Raw genomic sequence first — 16,121 nt, 5'->3', positions numbered from 1 at the left:
TTTGCCTTGGGATGGAGCTCCCGCTGACCTGAAAGGGAGTAGCCCATGGACACAGGTTGAAAAGGGAAAAAGAGCAGAAGAGCAGAGCAAATATGAGCTCTGGAGGAGGCCGTAAACATGAGGTTAGAGCAACAGCCCAAAGGCCAAACAGGAAACGCAGCGGGGCTTGAGGCTCATGAGCCGCACTCCCATCCCGTTGTGCTGCCTTAGTTGTGTCCATTCATCCAGCAAACATTCATTGAGTCCCATACTACACACCTGGCAGCCTTCTAGGTCCTGGGCCACAGCACTGTTCAGGACGGACAAAAGCACCGACTCAAAGAGCCTATAAAGTAAAAGTAACTTTTATAGTATAAGAAAGGTAACAAGCATTATGGAGAAAAATAAGTCAGCAAAGGGGATGGGGAGTGCTGGGAGACTACGGATTGCCAGTAAGGTGGTCAGAGTAAGTCCGCCTGTGAAGGTGAATTTTGGCAAATTTGAAGAAGGTGAGAGAGCAAGCCATTGGGATGTCTAGGAGGAAAAGTTCCAGGAGGAGGGAACCACAAGGGTTCAGGCCCTGAGGATGAACAGTACGTGGTTAATCGGAGGAGCAGTAAGGAGGCTGGAATGGAGTGAGCCAGGGAGAGACGGCAGAGAGCTGAGTGAGGAAGACACCAGCCAGTGCACTGTCTATAGGTCATAGGAAGAATGCTGGCTGGTTATTTTCCATTATAGTTTATCACAGGATACTGAATATAGTTCCCTGTGCTATACAGTCGGACCTTGTTGTTTATCTACTTTGTATATAGTAGTTTGTATCTGTTAATCCCAAACTCCCTATTTTTCCCTCACCCTCCTCCCCACTTTAGTAACCATAAGTTTGTTTTCGAAGTCTGTGAGTCTGTTTCTGTTTTGTAGATAAGTTCATTTGTATCTTTGCTTTTATTTTTAGATTCCACATATAAGTGATATCATATGGTATTTGTCTTTCTCTGGCTGACCTACATCACTTAGTATGATCATCTCCAGGTCCATCCATGTTGCTGCAAGTGGCATTATTTCATTCTTTTTACGGCTGAGTAGTATTCCATTGTATATATGTACCACATCGTCTTTATCCATTCACCTGTCCATGGACATTAGGATTGTGGCTTTCACTCTGGGCAAGATGGGGAATCATTTGGAGGGTAATGAGCAGAGGAATGATAAGAGCTTCATCCTTTGGGGCTTCCCTGGCGGTCCAGTGGTTGGGACTTCGCCTTCCAATGCAGGGGGTGTGAGTTCAATCCCTGGTCAGGAAGCTAAGATCCCACGTGCCTTGTGGCCATAAAACAGAGGCAATATTGTAACAAATTCAGTAAAGACTTTGAAAATGGTCCACGTCAAAAAGGTCTTTAAGAAAAAAAAAGAGAGCTTCATTCTTTGAAAATGGATCCTTCTGGGTGCTGAGTTGAGAACGGAATGTCCATTCCATAGGAAGAGAAGGATTTAGTTATATCAATGTCTTTCTCCTTTGAGATTCTCTCCCCCATTTTCCCCCAAGCCACAGAATAACCACCTGTATGAGAGTCTGTTTGGGAGTTCGAACGGTGATCTTCATCCAGATCTCAAGACCAGAAGAGACATTAACAACCCTCTTATCCTGTTCTCCCATTTTCCTGGTAAGCGAATGAAGGACAGTTCATTGTTCTTGAATGTTTACTGGGAGCCCACAATCTCCTCAGCTTTGCAGTGGTTGCAGACAAAACCTTGACAAAAAAAGTCTACCAGATGAGCAAATCGACAATTTTGAAAGGGCATATGTAGTATAATAGAGGTGTGCTTGGTACTCTTGAGGTACGGAGAAGAGACACCCAACTCAGCCTGGAAATCAGAGAAGGCCTCCTGGACTAGGGAACCAGAAATCAGTGTCCTACCTAAATTCTATGCTGGGGCCTCAGCCCAGCCAGCTCTCCTGCCTCATCTGGCCAGTCCTCTCCTTTCTACAACATGGTACCTTCTAGAAGTCAGTAAACTACCTTTGTGTGACCAGAACTCCTAAACGCAGGGAGTTTATCCTCCAGTGTCTTAGAGAAAAGGCAACCCGGAGGCTGAAATTGATCGCATCATTCCTGTGATAGTGTTATAGGCTGACGGAAGTAGTAAAGAGACTTCAAAGATTGAACTTCTTTGGCTCTCCAAACCTTCGCAGTCGCCACCGCCTCCTGGCATTTAGACTTGGTTTTCTGAGGGTGATAGGAATAGTTCTGAGAATAATTAATACACTGCTGGTTTCTCATAAAGCCTCCCAAAGACCAGGAGAGTGACAATTTAATACATGCAACAATAAATGCAAACCAACTGCCCTGTTGTTGACTTTTTTGTTCCCATCTAAACACCTCAAGCCGTGTATTGGCATTAATTAACTTACTCAACACCCTTGGGTGAGACTGGTGAATATTATATTATCCCTCATTTTACAGAAGAGAAGTTGAAGCAGGGCTCTCCCCTAGGCCCAATTTTGGGACAGCACAGTTGCCTTGCTTTTCTAGATTCCCTTTGTATTCAGTCTTCCTGCCTTTCCACGTTCACCCAGTATCCCCAGTTCCGGAGGCTCAACGCTGTGCCCACCACCATTTCTCAGACGTGCCAGTCAGTGAGCTGCCCATTTTGACCTTACCTGTGGCTGAAGCCAGCTCGTCTGTTAAACCAACTCCATAGCCGGGGTGGGGCTGGACGTGCCGAGTGTCAGACTGAACTCTGCTCCTGGCGCTTTATCCCCTTGTGAGTGTGCGTAGGTCACCTAACAATTCTGTGCTTATTATTTTCCCACTTAGAGCACAGGCAAGACCAGAGTGCTTGCCTTCTAGGTCTGTTGCATAGATCAGCTGAAAGAATATACAGAAAAATGATTCTGGGGCCAGGCTGTCTGGGTTCAAATCCCAGTTTGCCAGTTTGTTGCGGTGAAACATTCTCTGTGCTTCGGTCTTAATTAGTGTTACCTATAGTTATAATTATTGGAAAAAGATGATGAGTTTAAAAAGACATGCCATGTCTGTCAGGTTTTACTCAACCTCAGAGTCTCAGAACTGGAAGCAAACTCCAACATCATCTTGTCCAGGGATGGGCAAACTACAACTCGTGGGCTGAATCTGGCCCACTGCCTGTATTTCCTCAGCCCACAAGCTAAAAATGTTGGAAAAAAATCAAAAGAAGAATATTTCATGACATGTGAAGATTATATGAAATTCAAATTTCAGGATCCATAAATGCAGTTTTATTGGAAGACAGCCACATTCATTTATTTACACGTTATCTGTGACCCTCTTTATGCGTGGCAGAGTTAAGTAGTTGCCACAGAGACTGTGTAGACCGAAAAGCCTACAATGTTTACTCTGTGGCCCTTTACAGAAAATGCTGACCCCTGATCTAGTCCAACACAAGGTCATCAGCTTGAATACTTCTTGTGTTGGCAAGCTCACTGCAGTACTGTATTGTCACCTCCTCTGTTGTCTGAGGAAGTTATCCACACAGAAAGTCTTCTTCTTGTAATCTTTCCCTATTGATCCTAATTCTTCCCTCTGGTTGATTCTTCATCCACGTAACTGCACTTCACTCACACCCTATCAATTCTCTCTTGTCTAGATTATCTATCCCTACACCTCTCAACTATGCCTTACTGTTTCCCGACCCCTCACCATTCCAGGTTATGTTCCTGTGGAAGGACATGTAGGCTAGGCCTGCCCTTACCTGCTCTCATGAGCCCTGCCCTCTCCCTCTGTAATACTCACCGTGCTCATAATGACTGAATCAAGGCCTGCCTTCCTGATAGCTTACAAGCTTCGCAAGGACAAGGACCTTGGTTTCTTGTGTTTTCCTATATTCCCTGTCCCAAGCATGGTGTCTGATGCTGCTGCCTCAGTTATTTGTTGACGGTTGTTGAATGACTACTCTGTAATATACCTCTTAAAATGTTACCTTCAGTATTGTATGCAGTACTCCAAAGGTCAACTGGATTCTACACTTCTGTTACTGCTGCCCATGACCGTAATATTCTTCTTATAAATAAATCATATATCCCATTCACATGGAAATTGTTGGCACATAAAACCCACCAACATCTATTTTACTGAGTTATAGTTGATTTACAAAATTATGTAAGTTTCAGGTGTACAACATAGTGATTCACAATTTTTAAAGGTTATACTCTATTTATAGTTATTATAAAATATTGGCTCTACTCCCTGTGCTATACAATAATATATCCTTGTAACTTATTTATTTTATACATAGCAGTTTGTATCTCTCTCTCTCTCTCTTTTTTTTTTTCTTTTGGCCACACGCGGGAAGGCTGTACAGTATATCCTTGTAACTTATTTTTTTAATATACATAGTAGCTTGTATCTCTCTCTCTCTCTTTTTTTTTCTTTTGGCCACGCTGCATGGGTTACAGGATCTTAGTTCCCTGACCAGGGATTGAACCTGGGCCCACGGCAGGGAAAGTGCCAAGCCCTAACCACTGGATGGACTGCCAGAGAATTCCCAGTAGTCTGTATTTCTTAATCCCCTACCCCTATCTTGCCCTTCCCCCACTGGTAACCGCTAGTTTGTTCTCTATATTTTTAAGTCTGTTTCTTTTTTGTTATAGTCACTAGTTTGTTTTGTTTTTTAGATTCCACATATAAGTGATATCAGACAGTATTTGTCTTTCTCTTTCTGACTTATTTCACTTAGTATAATACCATCCAAGTCCATCTGTGTCACTGCATACGGCAAAATTTCATTCATTTTTGTGGCATAGTAGTATTCCATTGTGTATATATATCGCCACATCTTCTTTATTCATTCATGTGTTGATGCATGCTTAGGTTGCTTCCATATCTTGGCTATTGTAAATAATGCTGCTTTGAACATTGGGGTCCATGTATCTTTTCAAATTAACGTTTTCATTTTCTTTGGATATATACTCAGCAGTGGAATTGCTGAATCATGTGGTAGTTCTATTTTCAGTTTTTTGAGGAACCTCCATACTGTTTTCCTCAGTGGCTGCACCAATTTACATCCCACCAACTTCTTTTAAATGAGTGATTATGAAGCTTCATTCTGTTCATGTGAAATGGATTTATTGAACTTTTACAATATATCTATTCTTATTTAATTTGATTTTGTTTGTTTCAGCACTTTGTTCCAGCTTACTGAGATACTTTTTAATCTTCACTCTATTATGTAATATTCTGCCCCTCCTATCCTTGAGTAACTAACAAATTGAATGAGGAGTCAGTGTCTTCAGTGATGTTGGTAACAATGTGGTTCTGTGGCAAGCCACTGGAATCTCCCCTCCATCTTGATCAAAATCCATTAATCAAACACTTTGTGTAGTGTTTCTTTTTTTTCTTTTTTTGCGGTACGCGGGCCTCTCACTGCTGTGGCCTCTCCCGTTGCGGAGCACAGGCTCCGGACGCGCAGGCTCAGCGGCCATGGCTCACGGACCCAGCCGCTCCGCGGCATGTGGGATACTCCCGGACCGCGGCACGAACCCGTGTCCCCTGCATCGGCAGGCAGACTCTCCACCGCTGCGCCACCAGGGAAGCCTTGTGTAGTGTATATTTGACAGAACTATTAGAATCAAAGCCTAGGCCAAAATAAGCTAAGGGAGTTGGGGACAGAACAGAAAGGGGAACTATTTGAGGTGTGAAGACTTGAAATGCTTCTGAATCATCCAGAGAGTAGCTACCACCTAATCTACTAAAATGAAGGATTGCCTTCTAATTGATATGCACATATATGAATGAGTAAATTGATCTGTGATTCCATTATATGTCATAGCAGCAATGGAATCATAACCTGTAAAACTTGATATCATCTCTCTCTCTCTCTCAGTCTCATTAATTTTGAGGATGCAGAGAATGTTGGAATGGAAGGGATCATAGAGGTATGGACAAATTTCTTATTCTTCAGACCTGCATTTTCAGGTCTGATAAAAAGAAGAACAGTGAAAGCTTACCAACCAAATTTCTAGCCTGGTAGGTGAACCTCAATTTCCATTCATGAAAGGTTTCATCTAGAACTATGCAATGTATGTTTTTGACAGCTTTAATGAGATATAAATTATATATATACCATAAAATTGACCCATTTAAAGTGTACAATTCAATGGTTTTTAGTTTATTTACAGAATTGTGCAACCGTCACCATGCCCTAATTTTAGAACATTTTCATCACCCCCAGAAGAAACTCAATACTTACTAGAGTTACTCCCCAACCCAACACTCACATACACCCCCGGCCCTAGCTAATCTACTTTCTATCTCTATCATTTGCCTGTTGTGGACATTTTATAAAATGGAATAATGCAGTATGTGGTCTTTTTTAAATTAAATACATTTGACGTGTAACATTGTGTAAATTTAAGATGTACAATGTGTTATTTTGATACATTTATATATTACAATATTATTGCCATTGTCCCGAAAAAATACGGAATGCTTCATGAATTTGCATGTCATCCTTGCGCAGGGGCCATGCTAATCTTCTCTGTATTGTTTCAAATTTTTGTTGTTGTTGTTTTTTGCTTTTTTTTCCTGTACGCGGGCATCTCACTGTTGTGGCCTCTCCCATTGCGGGACGCGCAGGCTCAGCAGCCATGGCTCACGGGCCCAGCCACTCCGCGGCATGTGGGATCTTCCCGGACCGGGGCACGAACCCGTGTCCCCTGCATCGGCAGGCGGACTCTCAACCACTGCGCCACCAGGGAAGCCCCACATTTTATTAATAGTATGTGTGCTGCTGAAGTGAGCACAGTATGTGGTCTTTTGTGTCTGGCTTCTTTCATATAGCGTAATGTTTTCAAGGTTTATCCACACTGTAGCATGTATCAATACTTCTTTTTATTGCTGAATAGTATTCCATTGTATGAAAAAAATACCACAGTGTGTTCATCCATTCACCAGTTAATGAACATTCCGGTTGTGTTCATTTTTTGGCTGTTATGAATAATGCTGTTATTGGGCTACAAGTCTTTGTGTGAGCATACCTTTTCATTCTTCTTGGGTAGATACCTAAGAGTAGAATTGCTGGGTCTTATGATAAATTATGTTAAACTTTAAAGAAATTCCCAACCTATTTTCCAAGGTAGCTGCACCATTTTACCATCTCACCAGCGATGTGTGACACTTCCAATTTCTCTACATCTTGTCTAACGTTTGTTATTGTCTAGACCGAGGTACTGTTTTCATTGACACTAGAATGACATTTATTTGAGCACTGATTACATCTTTTTTAAACATCTTTATTGGAGTATAACTGCTTTACAATGTTGTGTTAGTTTCTGCTGTATAACAAAGTGAATCAGCTATACGTATACATATATCCCCATATCCCCTCCCTCTTGCGTCTCCCTCCCACCCTCCCTATCCCACCTCTTTAGGTGGTCACAAAGCACGGAGCTGATCTCCCTGTGCTATGCGGCTGCTTCCCACTAGCTATCTATTTTACATTCGGTAATGTATATATATCAATGCCACTCGAGGACTGATTACTTTTTATTACATATTTCAGATAATTGAATTTCAGTTAGGGAAGGCTGGAGGTGATAAAAATTTTGAAAGATTGTTATTGGAAATTCCAAGATCAGTTAAAATGTGTTAAAAACAGAATGAAAAAGAAAAAAATATCAGGGAAAAAATGTCGATTCATAGGGTATTAATACTGATGTCAAACCTGTTACAGTGAATGACAAATGATATTTGGTACTATAAAAAACATGTCAAGAAAGCATGTTAGGGCTTCCCTGGTGGCGCGGTGGTCGAGAGTCCGCCTGCCGATGCGGGGGACACGGGTTCGTGCCGCGGTCCGGAAGGATCCCACATGCCGCGGAGCGGCTGGGCCCGTGAGCCATGGCCGCTGAGCCTGCGCGTCCGGAGCCTGTGCTCCGCAACGGGAGAGGCCACAGCAGTGAGAGGCCCGCGTACCGCAAAAAAAAAAAAAAAAAAAAAAGAAAGCATGTTAGTGCATTTGAGTTAGTGCATATGAGTTTGTGATGAGTTTGAAGCTACAAAATAATGGCTACGCTTCAATAAAAAGGTGAGGCTATGAGTGGGCTCATGGTCCTTAAAGTAGAAGAAAGGTGCTCTGACTAGATCTCACGTGGACTTATCCTCTCCTGTTTTTTTTTTTTCCTTGACTGAATGTTAAGATAAAGCCAGCATCAGATGGTTTATGTTTTAACCCAGTACTTTTCAGTGAGGGTGACTTTGCCCCCTAAGGAAACAGTTGGCAATGTCTGGAGACATTTTTTATTGTCACAACTGGGGGAAGGATGTTACTGACATCTAGTGGGTAGAGGCCAGGGCTGTTACTGTACATCCTACAATGCACAGGCAGCTGCCTCAACAAAGATTTATCCAGTTCAAAGGACCAGTGGTGCTAAAGTGGAGAATCTCTGCTTTAACAAGTGCTCCTGAAGGTGGGATAATTATAATCACTTGAAATGTTTGTTTCCCCTTATTTTGCTTCCTACGAGCAGATGCCACATTATTCCCTGACTCCACGCATGGGGTCCTAAATCTTGGGGTGGTGGGGGTGATGGCTGGGCTATATATTTGTGATAAAGATCTCCAGTTGCTTCTGCTCTTCTCTCTTTCTCCATTCCTTCTCTTTGCGACCCAATTGAAAACTGACTCTAAGTACTTTGTAAATGCCTGTGGCCCATCTTTATTTTTTTTTAAGATTTTTTTTCATGTGGCCCATTTTTAAAGTCTTTATTGAATTTGTTACAATATTTCTTCTGTTTTATGTTTTGGTTTTTTGGCCACAAGGCATGTGGGATCTTAGCTCCCCGACCAGGGATTGAACCTGTACCCCCTGCACTGGAAGGTGAAGTCCCAGCCACTGGACTGCCAGGGAAGTCCCGTTGTGGCCCATCTTTAAAGGAAATGAATGTTTAGCATAAGTAATTGGAAGAATGGATATTTTCTTATTCCCATTTCTTGTTCTGTGAAGAATCATTCATTCAGTTCCTTTCTCTGTGACAGTGCATTGGATGTTTGGGGTAAATCTCTGGGTTATCAAAGCCCAAACAGGAAAATGTTTACTAGTGTTTTCCAGAAAATTCACATTAAAATTATTTTTTGACATTCATGTAGTAATTCTTCACTTGATTTTACCAAGACCAGCTTCTCACTGAAATAATACCAGCAAACCCTTTTGAGACTGTACATTTTATGATGCGCATGAGGACAGGAATCTTGATACGTTCTACTTGAGTTATTTGGGCATGGTTTGTGTTACGGAGCAATTGTGTGTTTAGTTGTGCAGAATTTCTCCTCTGAACTATAAATCCTGCTTTGAAGTGACTACAAAGGTACCATGCGAAACACGATTAAGCATGGAGGAAAGAACAGGGGCTCTGGGGCAGATGGTCCTAGATTCAGGTCCCAGGCCTGCCACTTAGGAGCTGAGTGACCCAGGACAAGTTGCCTGAGCACTTCGAGCAACAGTTTTTCTATTTGTAATTTGGGAGTACTAGCTAGCTTAGAGGCAGACTGACTAGTGCCCACTAGCCATATCTGGCTTGCTTTTGTAAATAAAGCTTTATTGGGACGCGGCCATGCCCATTCATTTGCATATCATCTACAGTTGCTTTTGAGCTACCGAGGCAGAGTTGAGTAGTTTCCACAGACTGTAGGTCTGCAAAACCTAAAATATTGACTGTTTGGCCCTTCACAGAGAAAGTTTGTCAACCACAACTCTCAAAGATTTGATGGACTTAAATAGAGTTACTATATGTAAATCTTATCTCATATAGAATCTTGGCAAATATTATTCCTTTCTAGACCAAATTCCTTTTGGACCAAATAAATTGTTCCTTTCTAGATCAAGTAAGTTGTTTTTAACAACAATAATAATACTAAAGCTAGGATTCATTCAACATCTAATGAGTATGTCCCTACATGTAAGAAGATATTTAATTCTTACAACAGTCTAGGTAGGTATGATTCTCATTTTGTATATGAAAAAGTGGAGTTTCAGAGAGTGAGTAGCTTCCTCCAGGTCATAGAGCTAACTAGGGGAGTTGGTGATAAAAATATAAATCTCACAGCTGCTTTTGTTTTTCTCTTTCCTATTTAAACAACCTGTAAGACTTTTTTCAGGATGGTTTTTGAAGCATCTAAGAAAGTAGCTGACTGTTTAAGCAGGTGAATAAACCTCAAAGGCCAGAGTGTAAATTAATTTTTAATGTTTGCTCTCGGTTGTTCTCTAAACACTCATATTTGTATTAATTTGTTGCTGTCTTCCTTGTGCTCCATACTTGATCATCCCTCATTTCTCCTCTTTAATCTTGTGTTTCCTTCCTTCCACTTTGAAGCTCCCCTCCTTCTTTCTTAATTGAGAGCATTTTGTGAGGGAGGGTAATGAGTATCCCCTGCATCTGTGAAGCCATAAAGCAGGTGGTTGAAAGCAGCAGCTGAGTATTACCATGCAACTCTACTGCAGCTAACTGTCGCCAGTGCTGTTGATCCAAGGCATTCTTCATATTCATGAAACACTGCCATCCCTACAGACACGCTACTGGCTTTATGGCTTATTATTTTAGGACATATCTCCCAGCACTGAGGAGTATCTTTAGGATAGAAAGCCAACTTCATGGTCACTTCTTAGGAAGGGTTGCGGGCAGGAAGGGCATTCAGCATCAGGTGTGTTCCTTTTTTGTTTGTTCATTGGCATCTGTTTGTATATTTCCATGTACGGTCATTGGCATCTGGGAGTGTGTTTTCGTGTATGGTCATCCAGCATCTGGATTGCTTCTATAGATGGTCATCCAGCATCTGGGGGTGTGTTTTTTTTTAATCTTTTTTTTTTTTTTTCCGTTTTTGGCCATGCTGCATGGCATGTGGGATCTTAGTTCCCCGACCAGGGATCGAACCCACGCCCCCTGCATTGGAAGCGCCAGGGAAGTTCCCTGGTGGTGTGTTTCTATATATAGTCATCTGGGGGTGTGCCTCCACAGAGGGGGAGCCCTAGCAAGCTCTTTAGCACACAGTCATCATGGAAAGTATTTCCTCCTCTACTGAAGTTCAGTGAACCTCCTTTTCCTTTTCTATCTATTGGTCCTAGTTTCTTCTCTCTGAAACTACCCAGAATAAAGTCTCATCTCTCCTCTACATGGTTGCTCTTCGGAGTATTTGATGAGTCATCTCATCCTTCAAAGCCTTCATTTTGTCCCTGATAAAAATTGCATAGCCCTTGAAACGTTTCTCCTAAGGTGAGGTTCTAACTCTTTAGGACCTGCGGGTTGCTTATATTGATCTGTTCTAGTGCGTCAGGGTTTTTCTTTTCCAAGTGTAACTTGTTTTCTGATTTCAAAGGTAATAAATATTAATTATAAAAAACTTGGACAGTATATATCACCAAAAGAAAGAAAGGAAAGGAAGAAAAGAGGCAAGGAAGGGAAAAAGGGGAAAATCACCCCATTATTCCACTACCCAGATAAATACTTTAGAAACTGCAGTCCTTAATTTTCCAGTCTGTGTGTGTGTGTGTGAGGGAACAATGTGGGTTTACTGTAGTGTTCAGAAATGTTGTTCTTAACGACTACATTCCACTCTGTTGTATGGATACACGGGAACTGATCTGGGTCTTTTCTGAAGTCTGACTGACAGAGGCCATCCCCACGTCAAGCTGAACTGACCGCGGCAGAGCCGCCATGGGGCCGGCCCTTGCCTTGTCCTGTGTCTTCACTTCTCTTCTGAAACATGTAAATGTGGGTCTTGAAATTAACTTACTTTTCTTAGTTCTCAACTTAAGGTTTTCCTTAGCATCCGAGCACGTTTAACCTATCAGTCTGTAGGGGAGAGGTCTGTTTGCAAATGCGATTGGCTGATATATATAATGATAACAGAATCTGTGTTTTGGGGCTGTCATGCGGACTGAATTAGTTAATATGTGAGGCACTCAATAAAGGTTCATGTTTATTTATTTATTTCTACAAATAAGGCAACTTAGGAGTTTCATGACTTGTCCAAAGCATCACAGGTCGGGAGGGGCCCACTTGTAATAAGTATTCCATAGTGGGCAGGCCATGCTTGAGAATTTCCTTCACGCTGACTCACTCTGGGTTCAGCAAACTGTCTGTAAAGGGCCAAGTAGTAAATATGTTAGGCTTTGTGGGCCTTGAGGTCTCTGATGCTCCTACTTACCTTGTCTATGGTGATGCCAAAGCAGCCGTGAGCAGTACACAGAGGGCTGTGGCTGGGTTATAGCACAACTGTATTTACAGAATCGGGACAGTCAGACCATAGCTTGCAGGCCCCTGCCTCTCCCATCCATTAGATAAAATAAGAAGATACTATACTTAAGTATCTTCTGGTTCTTAATGCATAAGTAAACATAAATATATTAGAAAATTTATAAATTATCTACAAACCAAAAAAAAATGTTGAAAAATAAGAATCATCTATATTCTACTACCCAGAGATAACTAGAGTTTTACATTTTGGTGAATATTTGATAAATATTCTTCCAGTAGAAAAATGTTCTTAATCTCTTCCCTTAGTAGGTCTCTCGGAGCTTGGTTTATTTGTGATTTCCTTCTTAACACTAAGGCTTAATTATGGTTATTAGTGGGCAGGACCCCTGTCTGGGTCTAGTACCCACGCCACTGAAGGCCAGGGGAGAGGTGGTGACATAATATATTATAGGTTTACTCTTTTCAGAGTTGTCTTCTCTCTTCATTGAATAGCAAACTTTCTTATGTGATTGTCATGCTAGGTGCTCCCAAACTATTCAGTATCTGTGGGGCTTGGACTTGTTTCATTATGTGACACATTTGCTAAAACCTTTTAGCCAATATCCTTAAGTTTTATATATGCATACATAAATAAGTCAGATTTCTTAATGATGTTAAAAGTTAATGCAGAGGCACACACATGCACTTATCTTTGTGACTGTCAGACATATCTCTGAGAATTATTAACTCCTGAGCACTTACTATATATTAGACACCATGCTAAATACTTTACATGTGTCATTTCATTGAATCCTTCCCAAACCTTAGAATATAGACGTACTGTTCTCATTCTACAGACAAGTAAATGAAGGCTTCTAGAGCTTGAATTACTTGTCCAAGACAACAGAGACCAGGGATTTGAACTCGAGTCTGTGGACTCCTTTTTAAGCCTGCATATGTGATATAGCTTTGTCTGGTGCTAATTATCCCCCTTCATTTTTGTTTCAGATGGCGGCCTTTTTTAGCGTAGGGGAAGTTAAAATCCCAGTTGCGAATTACCTTTATCACTTGATAAGCAGAGGCACTTAAGACAGTGTCAGTTATCTGCATCTGTTGTCATACGCTGGCGAAGCCCCTCCTCACTCTGGTGACTCCTTCCATCATGTTCGCCATTGGGTTTTGCACGGGAGAAAAGCTGTCTCTCTCCTGTGGAGGATGCTGAGCTTTTGTCTCTACTTCTGTTGATCGAAACATCGCAGCCCTTCTTTGTTTGGTACTTGCTACTCCAGTATGGTGCTGGCACAGACCATACCTGCAGCATCATGTTACTCTCCTGTGCTAAAAATAACCGAGACCCTGGCTGAGACTTCATATATAATTCATGGTTCTGATTTATTAATCTCTCCGTTAAGCTAGAAAATGCCATTTTTGCTGGCTGCATTCCAATCTACATTATATTAGACTTTGAGAATTTGCATTAACTTGAATACCCTCCGTGTGTGTGTGTGTGTGTGTGTGTGTGTGTATTGTGTATTTATTTGTGGTTTTAGTAATAACAGAGTCATCTCTGTGTACAACTCCCTTAATCTTTCACTTAACCCCTGACTTCAGACTCATAACACAAAAGTAATATCTAAAAGAAGCAAATATCAGATGCTTGATGATAGTAAATATACAGAACCAGAAAGAAAAAGAAGAGTTTTGCCTTTTCTATATAGCCTTAAAGTTAAATTTGTATTCAGCAAGTGATGAAGGGCAACACTTTGAAGCCAGTTCATTCATTCAGTGTGTATTTAGTGAGCTCCTCCTGAGCGCTAGGAGCACGTGGGATGCGGTACCCTGATCAGAGTCCTACTGATAGTAGATCACCTTCATGCTACCCCCTAAGTCTTTAAAGTAAATCAAAATCCTTTCCCACTCCCATATGCACACGAGAGTTGGTTCCTTTCACCCGAGATTTTAAGACATCTTGGAAAGTGTGAACATATTTTAAGTGTTTTCTCAGGCACTTCTCTGAGAGTTACACCCTGAGGGGTTGCTTCACCTTCTTGGATTCCACCCCCACCACTTGGCCTTGGGCACAACGAGGCTCTTCAGAGCAGGAAGGGAGGACATGATTATAACAGGTCAATAAATGAAGGAGGAGACCCACTCATCAGAGTCCTGATGAGCTGCCATCAGATTCTACCAACCAACCATCAACTCTTTGGAATTTTTACACCCTGGCCTCTCAAGCCCCCTTTGAACAGTGACCGTGTCCTTAGAGGATCAACCCCACCTTGGGTTGAAAACAATGCCACTTAGACATTGCATTTTGCAATTGTTTTACCTGTTATTAACATAATAATTGTCCTTCTTACTACTGAGTTGCCAAATTCATTTATTAATATAGAATTTTTTAGGATGGGGTTGGAGAGGACACTTTGGTTATATTTCCATTTTATGGCTGAAGAAACACAGTCATTAGAATTAAGAGGTTTCTCAAGGTGGCCTCAATGTTTTGTGATGAAGATAAAATTTAAATTCTGGACTCTTGACTTCAAGTTCGCCACCTACTTCACTATACCTTTGCTGCCTTTAACCCACATTTATCAATTTATTGTTTTATCTCAAATATAATGTTTCTTAGGAAATGTCTTTTTTTAAATTAATTTTTATTGGAGTATAGTTGATTTACAATATTGTGTTAGTTTCTGCTGTACAGCTAAGTGAATCAGTTATACATATACATGTATATACTCTTTTAGGTTCTTTTCCCATGTAAGTCATTACAGAGTATTGAGTAGAGTTCCCTGTGCTATACAGTAGTTCTTATTAGCTATCTATTTAATATATATTAGTGTGTATATGTCAATCTCAATCTCCCAATTTATCCCTCCCCCCCTTTCCCCCTTGGTAACCATAAGTTTGTTTTCTACATCTGTGACTCTATTTCTGTTTTGTAAATAAGTTCGTTTGTACAATTTTTTTAGATTCCACATATAAACAATATCATATGATATTTGTCTTTCTCTGTCTGACTTACTTCACTCGGTATGATAATCTCTAGGTCCATCCATGTTGCTGCAGATGGCATTATTTTATTCTTTTTTATGGCTGAGTAGTATTCCATTGTATATATGTACCACATCTTTATCCATTCACCTGTCAATGGACACTTAGGTTGCTTCCATGTCTTGGCTATTGTATAAATAGTGCTACAATGAACATTGGGGTGCATGTATGTCCAGAGAAAACCCCTAGCTATAACTGGTTCAAGAAAAAGTTGTGACCTGTACCAAGCCAGTCGGATACCTGCCCCTGGGCTTTTCTGGAGTTGAGGCAGGGTACTCTTGCTTTTCTTCTGAGGTTGCTAGTTTTAAGCAGGGCCACCACACAGTGTAGCTCAAGGGATCCTCATTCATTAAGGATAAGGAGAGCCTTGAACTACCTGTGGTCTTCTTTTCTATGATGTGAGGAGGAACTGCCTGAAAATGAGACAGCGCAGAGGAAAGCATTGCTTAGAACTTACTGTAATAGACAGGTTCTCAACATCAGCTGAATCATTGGATTAAAATGGGCTGAAAGTTAGTTATACTCCTGCAACTTCTTAGTTACATGAGTGTCTTATTTTCCTATTGCTGCTGTAACAAATTATCCGGAATGTAGTAGCTTCAAACAACACATATTTATTAACTTGTAATTTGCAAGTCAGAAGTCTAAAATGTCTCTGCCTTTTCCACCTTCTAGGGCCTGCCTGCCTTCCTTGGTTCATGGTTCCTCATCACTCTGACCTCTGCTTCTGCCATCACATCTTTCTCTGACTCTGACTCTCCTCCCTCTTTTCCCTTATAAGGCCCCTTGTGATTACCTTGGACGCACTTAGGTTATCAAGTAATCTAAGATAATCACCCCATCTCAAAATCCTTAACATAAGCACATCAGCAAAAGTCCC

General features: G+C 41.2%; 1 pseudogene; it reads right to left on the bottom strand.

The window, feature by feature from the left end:
- Positions 1-6,432: 6,432 nt before the first annotated feature.
- On the bottom strand, positions 6,433-6,520 carry LOC132419136 (U6 spliceosomal RNA; annotated as a pseudogene).
- Between the last annotated feature and the right edge of the window lie 9,601 nt (positions 6,521-16,121).

Source organism: Delphinus delphis, chromosome X, assembly GCF_949987515.2.
Source record: "Delphinus delphis chromosome X, mDelDel1.2, whole genome shotgun sequence".
In the NCBI taxonomy this organism is placed as follows: domain Eukaryota; kingdom Metazoa; phylum Chordata; class Mammalia; order Artiodactyla; family Delphinidae; genus Delphinus; species Delphinus delphis.
This window is presented reverse-complemented; position numbering and strand designations above follow the sequence as displayed.